General features: G+C 42.1%; 1 pseudogene across 1 annotated transcript; it reads left to right on the top strand.

The window, feature by feature from the left end:
- The first annotated feature begins 605 nt into the window (after positions 1 to 605).
- On the top strand, positions 606 to 4,509 carry LOC149179760 (pentatricopeptide repeat-containing protein At2g33680 pseudogene; annotated as a pseudogene). The gene is made up of 2 exons (XR_016256876.1): positions 606 to 3,967; positions 4,312 to 4,509. The product of XR_016256876.1 is annotated as a pentatricopeptide repeat-containing protein At2g33680 pseudogene (transcript).
- Positions 4,510 to 19,452: the final 14,943 nt, after the last annotated feature.

The raw sequence follows: 19,452 nt of genomic DNA, 5'->3' as shown, positions 1-19,452 counted from the left end.
GCTTTCTAGCTACTTTAGTTCTCTATGTTGTTTTTTAATTTACATGTTAGATGGCTGATTACATTACAAGGATCCACAAAACAAATTCTCCATTCTTTTTAGCAAACTTCTTTGAATTGCATGTGTAGAGGTTAAAGAAACTATGGTTTGCTGCTAGTCTTGTTTCCCAAGTGGCAAACTAGGGCAAACTAGAACCCATTACAATGCATATTTTTAATGATGGAATATAAAGTACTCTTACGAAAGAGAAAAAAAACTATCTTCAATATTCTCAATGCTAGTTGACAACTAAATTATGATCAATTTCTCTTATCTATCTACACGCACATTTTTTGTTGTTGTCTTGGAATATGAGTTAAAACTACTCTTAACTAAAAGCTCGTCTTCCTTAGATGTAAGAGAACATGTTAATAACCCAAAAACCTAAAAACATTTGGCAATAGTGAAAACCTACCCTTATAAACCACCAATAAATTATCAAAAATGATTTAACCTTCTTTAAATAATAATGATAAAGTTAATATATACTCACTGTAATAATAATAACTCTCTGTACTACTAATTTAACAACTTAGCTATATATACACATAAAGCCAGAAAATTTGAAAAATAGGAATGATAGAAAAAGACCAGCATAATCAGCATACAACACATCAGCCAATACTATGACTGGTTTCAGTCGTATGTCTCTGCAGAGAGCACTCTACTTTCAGTGTACGCCAAATGTGGGGACATGAATGTTATGACTTAAACTAGTATCTTTGTTGTCGTAGCCCTGCATAATTATGTAATCAGTTAAGCAGAAGAGCATAAATATGGAATTCTTCTCATATCGGGATTTACATTATGATCTAAAAGCAGCTTTGGGATCGACAAAATAAGTATGCTCTAAGATTGAAAAAGATAAGTATGAATGCATGAAGGAGCTCAAACATTTCACCCTCACCTACTTCATACATAGACTTGCAGCCGTTGAACAGTTCACTCCCAAACACGTCGTCGAGCGTGGAAGGTTTCGACATTATAATCAGATGCAATTCTCTTCATATGCCATTGCAGAGGACAAAACAAAGACGACCACCCAAATTGCCAGAACTAGATTTGGGTTTGATATAGCTAAAGGAAATGAGCTCATGCAAATGTATTTCAAAACAGGGAATGTGATGAATGCACGCCAAGTGTTTGACAAAATGCCTGAACGAAACCTAATATCTTGGAATTTAATAATGAAGGGCTATGCACGGCAGGGCCTTGGTGAAGAAGCTCTGCAATTGTTTCTCCGATTGCAATCAGAGCTGGGCACAAAACCTGATTCCTTCGCCTTTGTCAATACGATCAGGGTATGCATTCTTTTATCAGATATAGAACTGGGTAAGCAGGTCCATGTGCACACAATAAAAACTGGATTTGAGTTGGATGTGTTTGTGGGGTGTGTCCTTGTTGAGATGTATGCCAAATGGGAAAATTTTGATAGTTCGCTCAAAGTATTCAACAAAATGCATGTGCGAGATATTTTTTCATGGAATACATTGATTGCAGGGTATGCCCGCCATTGCTACCTTGAGAATGCCTTGAAGCTCTTTTGTCAAATGCGGGAAGAAAGCATGCAGCCAGATCAGTTTTGTTTTGGTAATATCCTTGGGGTATGTGCTAGCTTAGCAGCTGTGGAAGAGTGCACACAACTCCATGCCCAAGTTGTCAAATTTGGTTTTGATTCAGATGTGTTTGTGGGGAGTAATCTAGCCGATGGCTATGCCAAATCTGGAAATTTAGAGGTTGCGCGGAAAGTATTTGATGAAATGCATAACCGAGACATCATAACTTGGACTATGATGATTTCAGGGTATGCCCAGAATAGGCAAGCAGAGGAGGCATTTCAACTCTTTCTCCATATGAGACTGATGGCTATGCGTTTGAACCAATTTACTTTCACCAGCCTCCTCAGTGCATTTGTTACCTCAGAAGCTTTGAACCTCGGCAAGCGAGTCCATACACATATTATGAAAACTGGGTTTGGGTTAGATCTTTCTGTGGGGAACGCCCTTGTTACAATGTATTGCAAATGCTCTAGCACAGAAGACGCTCGCCAATGCTTTGACGGAATGTCCAAACGAGATGTTGTCTCATGGACTGCAATGATTGCAGGATATGCTTGGAATGGTTATAGTGCGAAAGCACTGAGTCTCTTCCGAGAAACATATGCAGTAGGCATGAATTTAAATCAATTCGCTTTGACAAGCATTCTCAGTACATTTGTTGGCATGGAATTCGTAGAACAAGGAAAACAACTCCATAGCGTCAGCATCAAAACTGGGATTCAGTCGTATGTCTCTGTAGAAAACGCTCTACTTTCAATGTATGCCAAATGTGGGGACATGAATTCCGCTTGCCAAGTTTTTGACGAAATTAAGCAGCGAGATGCTGCGTCTTGGAATGCAATGATTGCAGCATATGTCCAAAATGGTCAGAGTGAGCTAGCTCTGAAATTGTTTAGTAAGATGCAACAAGCCACCATGGAATCAAATCAATTTACTTTTGCAAGTATTCTTGAAGCATGTGGGACTCTAGCCGCAATGGAAGAGAGTAAGCAGGTTCATGCCCATGTCATCAAAGGTGGGTTTCAGTCAGACACCTCTATGAACATTGGTCTCATTGATGTTTATGCAAACTGTAGGAAGATAGATGATGCTAAAAAAGTATTCAACAAAATACCTAAACAAAATGTGATCTCGTGGAATGCAATGATTGGTGGCTATGTTGAAAATGATCACGGTGAGGAGGCCTTCAAAATGTTTTGTGAAATGCAAGGTGTAGGTATTGAGCCAAACCAGAGCACTTGTGCTAGTGTTCTCAGGGCATGTGCCAACTTAACATCTATGGAACAGGGCAAACAGCTCCATGTCGTCATCATTAAGACAGGAAATGGGTCTGATGTCTTCGTTGGGAGTGCTCTTGTTGATATGTATGCCAAATGTGGAAATATAGAGGTTGCACATGTACTATTTGGTAAAATGCCTGAACGTAATGTGGTCACATGGAATGTGATAATAACAGGATATGCTCTACATGGCTGTGGGGAGGAGGTTCTTATGCTTTTTGAACAAATGCAACAAGAAGGATTAAAGCCTAATGATATTACGTTTATTGGAGTTCTGTATGCCTGCTGCCATGCTGGCCTTGTGGCAGAAGGCTGCCAGTATTTCGATTCGATGAGCAAAGATCATGGCATTGCACCAAGGTTAGAGCATTATGCTTGCATCATTGACCTTCTTGGACGTTCAGGGCATCTTGATAAGGCAGGGGAATTAATTAAACAAATGCCATTTGAACCCGATGCTTTGATATGGCAGATCTTTCTGGGTGCTTGCAGAATTCATGGAAATGTAGAGCTAGGAAAACATGCTGCTGAACATCTTCTCGAATCACAACCACAAAATGCTTCGACGTATGTGCTTCTCTCAAACATTTATGCTGTAGCCAGAAGGTGGGACGATGTAAAAAAACTAAGAAAAATAATGAAAGATAAGAATGTGAAAAAAGATCCTGGATGCAGTTGGATTGAAGTGAAGAGAAGAGTACATTCTTTTGTTGTTGAAGACAAGGCCCATCCACAAAACGAGGAGATATATGCAAAGTTGGATGAATTGCATAGGCAGATGCTTGATGCAGGGTATGTACCTGACACAAGCTTTGTCCTGCAAGATGTGGATTAAGATTACAAGGAAGAGATTTTATTTCATCAATACTCTTTGGCACCATAGTGAGGAGCTTGCATTAGCTTTTGGTCATGTTGACACTTCTTCTGGTGCATCGATTCAAATTTCAGATCATCAACAGCCTCCTCTGGGATTATTGCTACACTGCTATGACATTTATCTGCAACAATATTGTGCGAGTAGTTGATTGATCATGATTCATAACTGCCTCTATCATTTCCAGAATGGTTGTGCGCTCGTGGAGACTATCGGTAATTACAAGTGAAATAGAAAGTCAAATTCTGTGATTATGTTACCGACATAAAATTGTCTTAGTTTGTCCTAATTTTTTGTGACAAACCATTCCTTTGGATGTTTAAATTAATATGAATAAAATAAACAGGTTTAATGCATTGGGATTTCTACGAAGATACTGGTTAGATCTAATGGAACGTTGTTTTAGTGTGGATTTTGTGGGCTTTCTAGGATTTTTGAATTCCAAGTGAGATTGTCATTTGTCTGCTGCAATGTGAGATTGATGGCTGAAGGTTGTTGCTACTTTGATTATAAAAAAGAGTGCATCACTGCTTATATCAAGTCACTCCTGGCTGTGCAGGGCATCTTGATGAGGCAGGGGACTTGACAAAAAAGCGTTGTTTCAACCTAATTCCGATATGTTTCTTGATGACTGCAGCATGGACATAAATGTACAACCACAAAAACAAACACATGCTGTGGGTCTTCTTGAATTACAAGCATCAATGCTCTAGCATTCACTCTTCGGCCAAACATTTATGCTGCAGCCAGACGGTAAGATGAGCTAGGAGAGCCAAGGAAAAAGGATTCAAGATGCACCTGGACCAAAATCAAGAAAAAAATGCATTTTTGTTGTTGTTGAAGACAGGACACATCCACAAACAGACAAGATCTATTCAAAGCTGGAAGTGAATATACACGAGAAAGGCAGGTTACGGGCCTGACACCAGCTTTGAGATACAACATGAGGTAATGCATAAGAAGGACATGACTTTTGTCCTCCAAATCACAGCCATCATCAACTGTAGGATTATCAAGGGCCTTCATACATTTACTGATTGCCACACTGCTAAGAAGTTCATTAGCAAAATCTCCAATAGTTGCTTAGGTGCATTAACACTCACAATCTCAAGAATAGATAAAGCGAAAGAACAACCAACCATAAGATATCTTGGTCCTCCGAAAGATATGAATAAGCAGTAGCTTAGGAAGTTATATTCTTCTTTCATATTGTCCAATGTCCATTATACAACGTTTTTTCCATGTTGATAATTAGTTTGTTTTCCCTTTGTTATTTAGATCAATAATAGGAGAACAAACACAGGTTCATCTACTCATTAAGAGTTTTGTTTCTCATAAATATGTATATGCTTAAGAGAAATATTAGGAATCATGTGCTCTCTCTCTTCCTTGAAACTCTCTTTTAAAAGAAACAAGATTTTATATTAATCACAGAAATTTACAACTTCCCCCACTACACCTGCAGGCAGAATTAAGAAGAGGGATGGGAGAATACAAACTGCACATTGACATCCTTTTAGTTTCCACGATATGCAATCTATGATACTTGATTAACTTTTGTTAAAATTGGCAACTAGGGCCAAACTCCATGTGGGTCATCTTATCTATGGCAGCTGATATTTTTCTTGGATTCCTCTAATCGAGAGGTGTAGGATTGATCTAAAGATCATTCGATTCCAATAAGTATTCATGGAGATATGAATTTATTTGTGTTATGGGACAATTCGTCAAGGTCGGCCAGCAACCAAATAACCCCCACTTGTGCTCAACGTTTTAGTATAAAAAGAGGTGACTTGATAGTCATTTACACACACATTTCACTCTTGATTTCTCTCCACTTGTTTTAGGTTTTAGTGGGAAGAGAAATCTAAGAGGATGAAGCCCTAGATGCAGGAGGAAAGAAGATACCCTAACGTTGTCATGATAAAGAAGGCCTAAAATGCAGCTATGGAGAATGAAGCCTAGCCGCAGTTGAAAGCAAGATCTAGCAGCAGTCTTGTGAGGAGGTATGGCCGCAGTTCAAAGGAGACATTTGGCAGCAGTGTAGGAGGCCTTATACGCTGGAAAATGAAGATTCCATTTTGCAACAAGGAGACCCTATACGCAACAAAAGAGAGATGCCCTAACCGCAGTCAAGAGAGGCTCCTCATCCACAACAAAAAGAAGATCTAGCTGCAGATTGAAGGGAGATCTATCCATTGTCTAGGGGAGCTTCAATACGCAGCAAGGTAACCCTAATCCGCTGTCATGAGGAGGTCTTAAATCCACAGTCTAGGAGCCCTAGCTGCAGATCTAAGGAAGACCTAGCTGCAGCAAGAGAAGAGCCCTAGCCGCAACAGAAGGAGCCCTATAACAACGTGAAGAATGAATGTGTTTGAGTGCTGGCATGTGCTGTTAGTTAGGCAGAATTTATGAAGAAGACAACATTGTTGTCTGGGACTGTTTGGGTGCCACAGCTGTGTTAGGGAGATAGGTAAAAGCGTTGGGCTTGAAACTACCTCAAAAGGTACAGCATGGAGGGCAACATCTCATTGGAGGACAACCATAGTCATTAGGAGAAATTCTGGGCCAATTTTGATGCGCTGTTAGGGACTGTGGTTAGTACCCTAAGTAGTCCCAGAATTGCAGCATTGCAACAAGTTCAAGTGTTGACATTTCTATAGGTTAAATGTTGCTGTGTTAACGATGATTGGACACTATCTGATACGTTTGCTACAAGGGTTGCTATGTGCTAGGCCGCAGGCCATAGCACCATAGTAAGGGCTGCTAAGGGCAGTGAAGGGTGTGCAACACAAGTGTATCAAAGTGTAGCTCTGTGTTAATGAACGCTGCAATGAGATGCAACATGATGGCCATGGTAAGGTACAACTTGATGATGCAGCATAAGGAAGTGCAACATGATCATAAGGTGCAAAAGTATGCTGTGTGCAGCATGGTAATGAGGTCTAGCATGATGATTGGGTGCAACACATTGAGGAGCAGCATGGTGATGGAGTCACCTTGGATCAGTGGAAGCAGTATGCCTTTTACTCAACTCAGATCAACTACCTCATATGCTATCTTCTTAGAGAAGATCTCTGCTCTTATTTACATAAGTCAATATGTTGACATCTGATGTATATGTACTATCTCTCTCTCTACTGAACTATTGAAGAACATATAAGAAGAATTGATCAAGGGTTTCCCCACATTGGGGTTTGTCCCTGGCTAGTGCCACATCTTTTGTCTTCTTGTCTTGGCTTGTCGTCTGCGATTTATGTTTATGTTCTATCTGCAATTTACTATTATGCTGATGTGATTACTAATTTGGAAAAATTGGGAAAATTGAAATAAATTGCTCTAAGCATAGAACATACCTAAAATTAACATGGTATCAGAGCTGATGTGAAGACAAAGCCTAAGCAAGAGTGAAAGAGCAATCATTAAAGATAGTTGGAAATGACAAAAAGTCTCAATGGGTTCCTCATCCTTCTTCAAAGTCACCAAGGGTGAAGTTGAAGCAGAGAATATTATCTGCGTGGCGCAACAGAAGCTTCTGATGGCCTACCTAAAGATCACTTTAATGGGAAGTCCGAACCTAAGGGTGGAAGGAAAGGCAGATGCTTTGCTTACAATAAGTTCGACAATTATGCGAAGGAGTGTCCGAATGGTAGGGACACATCAATTGATGATGATAACAATCATTCCAAGGACATCTTCAATGATCAGAGGAATGATAGGTAATGCAGGTCATCAAGGAAATGACCGACTCTTCAAAGAAAGCAAGGAATCCCATGTATGAAGAATCAAATGTTGTTTTTGATAAGCTAAAAGAGTGTTATCCTATATTGGCCCTCTCCACTACTTCTCCTCCAGGCTCTTTGGGAATTTGGCTTATTTGATTGTAGTGCTTCAAGACACTTCATCAGATAGAAGGGTGCTCTCTCTAATTTGGCATAGATGGAAACAATCGAGGGATTATACTTGGAGTCAATGCCACCTATCTCGTGTGGGGAATGTTACCCCTCGATTAAATGAGGGTAACACAATTCATTTACAAGAAGTTCTTTATGTACTTGATCTCAAGTAGAACCTGGTGTCCATTTAGGCAATGAAAATCCAAGGTTCCAGGGTGGCATTCATTGATGGAAAGGTACGTGTTTGAAAATGGAATTTTCAAAGATACTTTTTCTCATGGGTTCAGGGTTGGCAATTTGTATCAAGTTGCAAGAAGTTTGTTGGGGACCATGTCGATTGACACATCTCTTTTATAGCACGGAGGTCTGCTTATTATGGGGCCCTACCCAATGTGAGTCAAATGGTGACAGGGATGCTTGAATTCAAGAAGAACATGCAGGTATATGTCTAAGATGTACTGAAGGAAAATATTACAAGGGGACCATTCCCCTCATGTAGCAGGTCCACAGGTTTGGAACAACCCGAGGGGTTTGAGATTAATGTTCGGGAATCTCATGTATGCAGGCGAAGGAAAGCTCTCTATGATTTAAAGCAAGCACCCCGAGCTTGGTATGAGAGGATTGACAACTATCTGATGAAGTTGAGATTCACTAGGAGTGAAGTCGATCCAAACCATTGCTTGAAGGTTGTGGATGATAGACCTCTCATATTGGCACCTTATGAAGGTGACCTCTTTTTGACAGGTGCAAACTCTCTCATTTTGCAAAAGCAAGAGGGAGTTGGATTCCAGATTTGGAATGGTTAACTGCAAGCCCATGATTACCTCGATGAAGCCTCTAACTTTAAGAAGTTATGCAGTAGTGATGCCGGACCTGATTTGGGAAATGCCTCTGAGTTTCATAAACTCATACTAGCATTAATGTTCTTAGTGAAATCCCGTCTGGATATATGTTTTGCAGTTAGCATGTTGAGCTCATATATGGTTGAGCCTCACTGGATTGGTGCCAAGAATCTTCTGAGATATCTTTGGGGCACGATCTCTCATGGATTGAGATACACTACTAGAAATGTGAAGCTGCATGATTATTCGAACGCTGACTGGGCAGGCAGTCTAGAGGATCGCAAGAGCACTTTTGGGTGTTGGTTCTCTTTGGGTTCTGCTATGATATCCTGGATGAGAAGGAAGCAGAAGTCGGTTGCTTTGATCACTGCGGAGACCAAATACATAGTTGCGAGTGTGACCTTGTGTGAAGCTGTTTGGTTGTGGAAGCTCTTCAGTGAGTTGTTTGGACACGTATTTGATATCATCGTGATCTCCTGTGACAACCAGAGGGGGATTCGATTGTTGAGGAATCCCGTGTTCTATGATCGCTCCAAGCATATAGACATCATGTACCACTTTATCTGGGATATGGTACATCGATGAGCAAGAATGCTCCATCGCATTGGGACTGATGTGTAGGTCGTCGACATTCTGTTGAAGCCCCTGGGAAAGGTCAAATTGGTGACTTTCCGAGAACGATTAGGAGTCGTGGAGAGACTCTCTCCTAAGGGTCTTATATGATGTGAACATTGAGCTCTGGGAGCTCCGGGGGGCTTGGGGGTACATCTTGGAGCGATGAGAAACCATAGGGTGAATGGTTCAGCCTTCCCCTAGTGGTCTGCTATGTAGGCAGGATGAGTGGTTCATCCTTCTCCTGCCAAGACATAGTCATAGGGTGAGTGGTTCAACCTTCCCCTAGTGATCTGTTGTGTACAGGGTGAGTGGTTCAGCGTTCCCTTGGGATACCCCTTGCAACATGTAGGCAGGATGAGTGGTTCAACCTTCTCCTGCTGAGACATCCTACCCATGCAGTCTGGGACTCATGGGAAGTACCTCTCATCTGGCTAATGAGTAGAGAAATGAGGATAGGGACCATAGTAGTACAGATGGATGCGTCGTGTTACTACTGTACTCCCTATGCTAGGATGATATTGATCTGGGATCAATGAAACTAACTTCGGGTCAATGTGAGTGGTTTGAGACACTATCTTTTGGAACTGACTTCGGGTCATTAAGAGTGATATAAGTCACTCTCTTTTGATATTGATTTGGGATCAATGAAACTGACTTCAGATCAGTATGAGTGGTTTGAGACACTCTCTTTTGGAACTGATTTCAGATCAGTAAGAGTGGTATGATACACTCTCTTTATTGGAACTGATTTTGGAACATTAAGAGTGGTATGAGACACTATTTTCATATGGGACTGATTCAGGTGGATATTGGTGGCCACCCACCAATTCCACTTGGACCCCCACCATTGTTTCTTTTAGTTTTTTAGTTTCCTTATTTGTAGCACAATTTACTATTTTTGGCAATTTTTCGGGTCCTAAACTTCTGGAGCCTTTTTGAGGCCTTAAACGATGTTTTTTGGGAAAACTGGGAGCAACATGGTTCCATGGACCGATGTTGCTCTTCCCAAAGTTGTAGTCCTCAGATAGATCTTTCTAACGAGGTATTGTGCATGTCAAATGGAGATCGTATGCCAAAGTTACGACCCTGGGATGTTGATGTACCAATTTACCCAAAACAGGGCCCATAGTTTGGTGCTTTATGTCCCAGGGTTAGGGTTTTGGATGTTTAGGGTTTTCCATTGTTTCTCAACAATAAATAGGCCTTCGATCCTCATTGTAAGATGGTTCAGAGGCATGTAGCCGCCACATCTCTCCTCAGAGATAAGCCACCATCCCCTGAGCTAATTTATTTCCATTTTTGTTTGTAAGCATATTTAAGTATTTTTACATTAATGAAATGAAGTATTACTTATGCTGTATCTCTGTATTTATGGTTATATCTGTAATTTTTTGCGTTCCTGTTTAAATCCGGATCAGTGGTATCAGAGCGGTTTACTATTTCTCTGTTTTTCTTTGCATGTCCCCAATGAGATTGGATATAGGGAGTTAGGGTTTGAACTAGTCGAACCTTTACAAGACCAACCTCACAAATCCCGACGACCTCCCATGTCGGATGAAAAGAAAGACGAGGGGGTAGGAGATCCTATCAAAATCTTACTCGAAGAGGCCCTCGAGTGACAAAGGAATGCGATGATGGACAATTTTGCCCAGATCCTTCAGCGGCTACCCAGGGGCGACACATCTACTTCTAACAGCTACTCTGGAAGCGCCACACCCTTTAAGGTACAAGTTAACTTTGACATTCCCATATTTGAGGGTCAGATAGATGCAGACGCTGTAGATAAATGGTTAAATTTGCTAGAAGGGTATTTTTATGTTCATGATTTTTCCGGCCGAGAAAATATTACTTTCACTCTTCTCAAAGCCGCCCCCACGTCAAGGACTGGTGGGAAACCTACTGCGAGCAAAATGATGAAAGTACAGCCTCACTATTTTCAGCCGCACCCACTTGGAATTCATTTCGAAATGCCATCAAGGAGCAGTACTACCCTGTTAGAAGCTATGAGGATAAATACATAAAGTGGACCACGCTGCAACAGGGAAGGGACCAAGACGTGCCAAAGTTTACCAATATTTTTCATACCCTTCACACAAAGTTGGGTATCAGGGATTCTAAGTTGCATTTGGTACTCAATACCGTGGTTGCCTCCACAGGTACATGCAGGATGAGATGGAGTTCCTGGACATTTCCTCGCTTGGCACAACGTACCGATAAGCTGTCAAGATTGAGCAGAAGTTTAAACAGAAGAAGCGAGACTTTGGATCTGCAAATTTGAAGCAAGGGAAAGGCGCCCCCAAATCGTTGATCAAAGGACAAAGCCAAGGCGGGGTGGCCCAAGACAACCCGCCAAAGCCGCAAGCAGAGAACAACACCGCGAAGCCGAAGAAGGACATGGGAAAGTGGTGTGAATTCCATAAGAGCTCCACTCACAACACAAGTGAGTGTTGGGCCAAGCAGTCATTGGTGGCTAAGCTAAAGTTTTCAGAATCAGATGCATGTTCAGACTCTGAGTCAAAACTCGATAAGGGGAATGACAAAGGGAAGCAGATTATCGATGTGGAGCCCAATGCCACCATTGCCACCACGAAGATCCAGAAAGAGGAACCGAAGATCCAGAGGAGGAGCGCTTCTTCCACTCCTAGATGTGTGTAAAGGGCTCCCCGCTACAGTTCATTGTCGACAACGGGTGCCAAAAAAACCTCATTTCGGTAGAGGTCGTGAAGCGGCTGGGCTTACCGACCACAACGCTTCCACAACCGTACACCATCGGGTGGCTTCACCAAGGACGGGATCTTCGTGTGAGCCAGCAGTGTTGCCTTCCATACAACATCAAGCCCTTCACGGATGAGGTATTGTGTGACGTTGCTCCCCTTGAAAGCGACATGCTGTATATGAGTCAAGGCCTCGTGCTGTTATTGTTACTTTGGGAAATAAGTTGTACATGATATTGGAGGTAGCACTGCCTACCACCATCTCTTTGGTTATTGCAAAACGATGCAGTAAGCTCATTTCCAAAATCGGGAAATTTGTTTTCCTGATGATATGCCCTCAAGGAAAGAAGAAGACTGTGGCCACGACCTCCAGACAGGGCCCCTCCACACAACAACTACAGATGGACAAAGTCGTGGAGGAGTACGAGGACATCTTCACCTCCCCCGCAGGGGTTCCTTTGTATTGTCAGGTCAAGCACTTCATCAATCTGACCCTAGGTGCGTCGTTGCCCAATGGACTAATCTATCGGTGCTCCGTTCTGGAGAACGATGAAATCAAGAGGCAGATTCAGGAGCTGCTGTAGAAAGGTCACATTTGACCGAGTTCATCGCCTTGTGGGAGCTCGATCGTGCTGGTACAGAAGAAGGATGGGACTTGGAGACTCTGTATTGACTATCGGGCGTTGAACAAGATCACTGTCTGGAATAGTTACCCGATCCCACGGATTGATGACCTTCTGGACCAACTAAAGGGGGCAAAATATTTCAGCAAGATCGATTTGAAGTCAGGATATCACCAGGTACCAATCGAACCCTCCGATGTGTGGAACACTGCCTTCAAAGCCAAGGAGAGCCTTTTCGAATGGTTGGTTATGCCTTTCGGGTTGACGAATGCTCTTGCAACCTTCATGAGGCTAATGGATGACATATTGCGGTCATTCACCAACTCATTTGTAGTGGTATACTTGGATGACATCCTGATCTTCAGCCAGAGTTTGGAAGAGCACCTCCACCACATTCGACAAGTTCTCCAAACACTGCGGAAACACAAGTTAGGTGCCAATTTGGAGAAATGCACTTTTGGCATGACCCAAGTTCAATATCTGGGATACATTATTGATGAACAGGGGGTGCATGTGGATCCAGCGAAGATCCAAGTCATTCGGGATTGCCCATCTCCAACCACTTTGATAGAGCTCTACAGCTTTCTGGGTCTTGCCAACTTCTATCGCAGGTTCGTGTTGGGATTTTCTCATATCACTTGGCCCTTGAGTCAAGTCACCAAGGGAGGAGCGAAAGCAAAATTCTTTTGGTCTGAATCTCAACAGAAGGCATTCACAGCATTGAAACATCGCCTCTGCTCGGTACCAGTGCTCGCATTACCAGACTTGCAACAACCATTTGAGATCGAGAGAAATACCTCTAACTATGCTATTGGGGCAGTCCTTACTCAACACGGGCATCCAGTGGCATATCACAGTGAGACACAGTCTGAAGTATCCCACTTATGACAAAGAGATGTATTCCATTGTGCAGGCTTGTCGACAATGGAAGCATTACATTTTGGGGAAGGAAACGGTCATTCACACAGACCATCGACCGCTGCAGTTCATACAGACGCAAGGGAAGTTGCAGAATGATCGCCATCAGAAGTGGTCCACATACCTGCAACAGTTCCATTTGAATATCAAGCATAAGAAGGGAAAGACTAATAATGTTGCAGATTGCCTTAGTCGATCACCAATCATGGCGTTAACCACCGTGCTCAACTCTTGTGGGCATGAGACTTTTGATTGGCCACTTATCTACAAAAGCGACCCAAAATTCGGCGACACATACCAAACACTCTTGGAGGGTCAGCATGTTCTAGATTTTCACCTCCAGGATGCCCTGTTATGCCACTTGGGTCACCTTTGTGTTCCTTCAAGTGAACGTGCCAAGATGATTTGGGAAGCACACTACAGTCGAGCTGCTGGGCATTTCAGGGTCGAGAAAATAGTGGCAGTACTGCAGAAGTATTTCTATTGGCCGAATCTTCGACAGGATGTCAGGAAGTACATCAGATCCTGCACTGCCTGCGCCATTGCCAAACCAACCATCAAGAAGCAAGGCCTCTATACTCCACTGCCTACCCCTAGTCGACCTTGGGAATCCATCTCCATGGATTACATGTCGGGCCTTCCTTCTACTAAGCATGGAAACGACTGTGTTTTTGTGGTCGTCGACAGGTTCTCAAAGATGGCCATTATGGCGGCCTGCAAGAAGAATATCACAGCAAAAGCCACTGCTAAACTCTTCTTTGAACGAGTGTGAGTACACTTTGGGATCCCATAGTTTATCATCTCAGATTGAGACAGCAGGTTCCTCAGTACATTTTGGTCCAGTCTCTGGTTGACTAGCTATAACTGGGCTCTCCACAGCTCGACTAGCTACAACCCTTTTCAGGTGGGCTTGGGATTCCAGCCATTATGTCCCATTGATGTGGCCATGCCATTTGCAACTACTCAGGAAGATTCGGCTCATGTCCAATTTGAAACAGATAAGGCAAACAACTTCATTGAGCACATCCAACATATCCGCCAACAGGTCCACGACATTCTGGAGAAATCAAATGCCAAGTACAAGCAGTGACATGATCAACATTAGGTGCCACACAAGTTTCAGGTGGGTGACAAAGTCTGGTTTCATTTGCAAAAGGAACGCCTTACCGGAGCCTATCGAAAACTAAGACCACTCTGATATGGTCCTTACACCATTATCAGGGTCGTGGAAGATAATGCATTTGAGCTCAACATTCCCCCATTCCTTGGCTTGCACCCAATATTCAATGTGGACCGCCTTCGGCTATACTTTGCACCATTACTAGACACATTCGACATTGTAGAACAGCTCACACCAACAGAGTTAAATCCAGATTGCATGGAACAAGCTGCAACTGATCAGATCATGGACATGCAGATTAAGCACACTCGCCAGCAGAAGATCCAACTATATCAAGTTGTCAAAGCAGACCAACTCCTTCACAAGGGCAAGTCGCTCACCAGGGACCAAGTTCAACAGAAGTTTCCTCATCTCATGGAGGAACTCAACGAAATAGGGACCATTGCTTCCTAAGGGGGGAGGAATGATCTAGGTGGATATTGGTGGCCACCCACCAATTCCACTTGGACCCCCACCATTGTTTCTTTCAATTTTTCACTTTCCTTATTTGTAGCACAATTTACTATTTTTGGCAGTTTTTCGGGTCCTGAACTTCCGGAGCCGTTTTGAGGCCCTAAACGACGTCTTTTGGGGAATCTGGGAGCAACATGGGTTTATGGACTGATGTTGGGTTCATGGACTAATGTTGCTCCTCCCAAAGTTGTGGTCCTCATATAGGTCTTTCTAATGAGGTATTGTGCGCGTCAGACGAAGATCGTATGCCAAAGTGACGACCCCGAGAAGTTAATGTACCAATTTACCCCAAACGAGGACCATAGTTTGGTGCTTCATCTCCTAGGGTTAGGGTTTTGGATGTTTAGGGTTTTCCATTGTTTTTCAACAATAAATAGGCCTTCGAGCCTCATTGTAAGATGGTTCAGAGGCATGTAGCCGCCACATCTCTCCTCAGAGATAAGCTACCATCGCCCGAGCGAGTTTATTTCCATTTTTGTTTGTAAGCATATTTCAGTGTTTTTACATTAATGAAATGAAGTATTATTTCTGCTGTATCTCTGTATTTATGGTTATCTTTATAATTTGTTGCGTTCCTGTTTAAATTCGGATCAGGGACTGACTTCAGGTCAGTAGAGAATGCTATGAGACATTCTCGATGAATTCTTCTTCCTCATGGTTCATCAGAGCAGACCAGAGAAGTGCAGGGAACTGATGGCAGAGATAGCACAGTTTGGCAGATGGATCAATGGATGGAGTTCTCCCTAGTTGAGAGGGAGTGTTAAAATTGACAACTAGGGCCAAACTCCATGTGGGTAATCTTATCTATGGCAGCTGATATTTTTCTTGGATTCCTCTCATCTAGAGGTGTAGGATTGATCTAAAGATCATCTGATTCCGATAAGTATTCATGGAGATATGAATTTATTTGTGTTATGGGACAATTCGTCTAGGTCGGCTAGCAACCAAATAACCCCCACTTGTGCTCAATGTTTTAGTATAAAAGGAGGTGGCTTGATAGTCATTTACACACACACTTCACCCTTGATTTCTCTCCAATTGTTTTAGGTTTTAGTGGCAAGAGAAATCTAAGAGGATGAAGCCCTAGATGTAGGAGAAAAGAAGATACACTAACGTTGTCATGATAAAGAAGGCCTAAAACACAGCTATGGAGAATGAAACCTAGCCGCATTTGAAAGCAAGATCTAGCAGCAGTCTTGTGAGGAGGTCTGGTCACAGTTTAAAGGAGACATCTGGCAGCAGTCTAGGAGGCCTTATACACTGGAAAAGGAAGATTCCATTTTGCAGTAAGGAGACCCTATATGCAACAAAAGAGGGATGCCCTAACCGTAGTCAAGAGAGGCTCCTCATCCGCAGTAAAAGCAAGATCTAGCCACAAATTGAAGGGAGATCTATCCACTGTCTAGGGGAGCTTCAATATGCAGAAAGGTAACCCTAATCCGTTGTCACGAGGAGATCTTAAATCCACAGTCTAGGAGCCCTAGCTGCAAATCTAAGGAAGACCTAGCCGCAGCAAGAGAAGAGCCCTAGCCGCAGCAGAAGGAGCCCTAAAACAACGTGAAGAATGAATGTGTTTGAGTGTTGGCATGTGTTGTTAGTTACGCAGAGTTTATGAAGAAGACAACATTGCTGTCTGGGACTGTTTGGGTGCCACAGCTGTGTTAGGGAGATAGGTAAAAGCGTTGGGCTTGAAACTACCTCAAAAGGTACAGCGTGGAGGGCAGCATCCCATTGGAGGACAACCGCAGTCATTAGGAGAAATTTTGGGCCAGTTTTGATGGGTTGTTAGACACTGTGGTTAGTACCCTAACCAGTCCCAGAATTGCAACATTGCAGCAAGTTCAAGTGTTGACATTTCTATAGGTTAAATGTTGCTGCGTTAACAATGATTGGACACCATATGGGATACATTTGCTACAAGGGTTGCTATGTGCTAGGCTGCATGCCATAACACCATAGCAAGGGCTGCTAAGGGCAGTCAAGGGTGTGCAACACAAGTGTATCAAAGTGCAGCACTGTGATAATGAATGCTGCAATGAGATGCAACATGATGGCCACAGTAAGGTACAGCTTGATGATGCAACACAAGGAGGTGTAGCATGATGATAAGGTGCAGCAATATGATGTGTGCAACATGGTAATGAGGTCCAGCATGATGATTGGGTGCAACACAATGAGTTGCATCACAGTGAGGAGCAACATGGTGATGGAGTTACCTTGGATCAGTGGAAGCAGTATGCCTTCTACTAAGCTCAAATCAACTACCTCATATGCTATCTTCTTAGAGAAGATCTCTGCTCTTATTTAGATAAGTCAATATGTTGACTTCTGATGTATATGTACTGTCTCTTTCTATACTGAACTATTGAAAAACATATAAGAAGAATTGATCAAGGGTTTCCCCACATTGGGGTTTGTCCCTGGCTAACGCCACATCTTGTGTCCTCTTGTCTTGGCTTGTCTTCTGCGATTTATGTTTGTGTTCTATCTGCAATTTACTATTGTGAATGCTAATTTGGAAAAATTGATAAAATTGAAATAAATTGCTCTAAGCATAGAACATACCTAAAATTAACAACTTCCCATTGACATATTTTTAGTTTCGAGGATATATAATCTATGATACTTGATTTTCCTAAACACAACTTGAACTTTCAAAATAAAAGCACGTATATTACTTCACAAAAATTGACGCTTCCAGGATACAAGATATTAACAATGGAGCTGTGGGTGTTTAGATTTGTCAATCGATAATTCATAAGCAATTGAGACTTAAGTGTTTTACAATGCTATCCATGTCTTGTTCAGTTGGAGTGTTGATGTTGAAAATCTTGTGTCAGAGTGATTTTAAATGGATCGTTATATAATTTGGCATCCATCTTGGTACTTTCAGGGTGGGATAATTGAAGGAATTGGCTTGTAAGGCCCCATTTTAGTGGCAGGTCCAGGGGTGGAAATTTAGGGTTCGCAACCTTCCAAAGCCATTTCAAGGCATCAAATGACACTTTTGGGGCAAACACTTGCAAGCACATCTAAGAGCTTTTGAGCAGTGTGAAGATCACTTCAATTGAAGTTGTGTGTGGAAGTTATGACTCACGCAATTTGACCTACCTTGTTGATCATTATTGTACCAAGTGGATGCCACTCTAGCCCTTATTATTTTCACATGTGGGGCTAGTCACATGTGGACATTCAAGAAAATTTTAGAAAGTCCAATACCTGACACTAATTGAGGGTTGAGGCATGCAAAAATCCTAACTCTATATGACTATCACGCTGTGTTAAATATTGGGCCACTAGGCAAAGATGGCGTTCTATTTAGCATTGCAATTGTTTCGTAGTTTAATAGAACATCTAGGAGTGTGTTCTTAGGGCATGACAAAGGAGGAAGAAGATTATGTAACAACCATTCATGCCATAGTGTCAAAGGCAACTCCATAGTGAGTGCTCCTTTCTTTGTATTTGCATTGTCATAATTGAAGAAAGAGAGCAGAGCATAGACCTCACTTTGTAGTGTTAATTTGGTAGCTCAGTGACAAATTCCAAGCATGGGACGAGATTCCTCTTTTCGAGAGGACCACTTTTGACTATTGAAGCACTCAATTTGAACAAGGGAAAGTGTATTTTTGAATTAAATCCCACATGTGCACATTTGATCGGGTTGGCCCTAAAGCAAATTGAACACCCTTGGTAAGCTATAAATACAAGTCAAGTGACCCTCATTTGGACAATCATCATGAAGCATTGTTCTATTCTCTTCCTTGGTTTTGCCTTGCACAGGTCTGAGGCAAGTCTGCGAAGAATTAGTTTGCACGAAGGTGAAATTGCAGGATCTGAAGCTTGCATTTCTGTTTTAGGGTTTTGAGTCCCAACCGCAAACTTGCCGCGGAGAAATCTCAGCGGTCACTCCATACATGCCGACTCATTCGTGCAATTGATTCCTTTTAGCCGCATGCACATCGCGTCTTCCCTGCAGTTGGAAAATAGGGTTTGTTTTTCATCAATTACCGTAGTTGATCACAAATGATTGAAGTTGACTGCAGTCTGGTGAAGTGATATCTGATCAATACTTTTGCTGGAATCAACTTCTAAATCTTGTTTGGCTGATTTGTTGGGTTCATCTCATGGATATTGTTTAGTTGATTTTGCTGGATAGGATTATGGTTGAAGATATTGATCATTGTACTCTCTTTTTCTAAATCATTTAATAAAAATTTAATAAGAAGAAGAATTTGAAAGGGTTTTCCCCATAGTGGGCTTTGCCCTGGTCTCCGACCAATCTTGGTGTCCCTATGTGTAAATGCTTTTCTTCTATTGTTCTTTTATGTTTCGTTGAATTGATGTTGATGTTGTTCTTTCAATACAATCACATACGTTGTTGAATAATGTTGTAAAAATGAATAATGACATGATGCTATGGGGTGAATTTAATATGCAAATGAAGAAATGCAATTATCTA

The sequence above is a fragment of the Pinus tabuliformis genome, chromosome 3_2, assembly GCF_031772625.1.
Source record: "Pinus tabuliformis cultivar Carrire ecotype Pingquan chromosome 3_2, CPIR1, whole genome shotgun sequence".
NCBI classification, from domain to species: domain Eukaryota; kingdom Viridiplantae; phylum Streptophyta; class Pinopsida; order Pinales; family Pinaceae; genus Pinus; species Pinus tabuliformis.
This window is presented reverse-complemented; position numbering and strand designations above follow the sequence as displayed.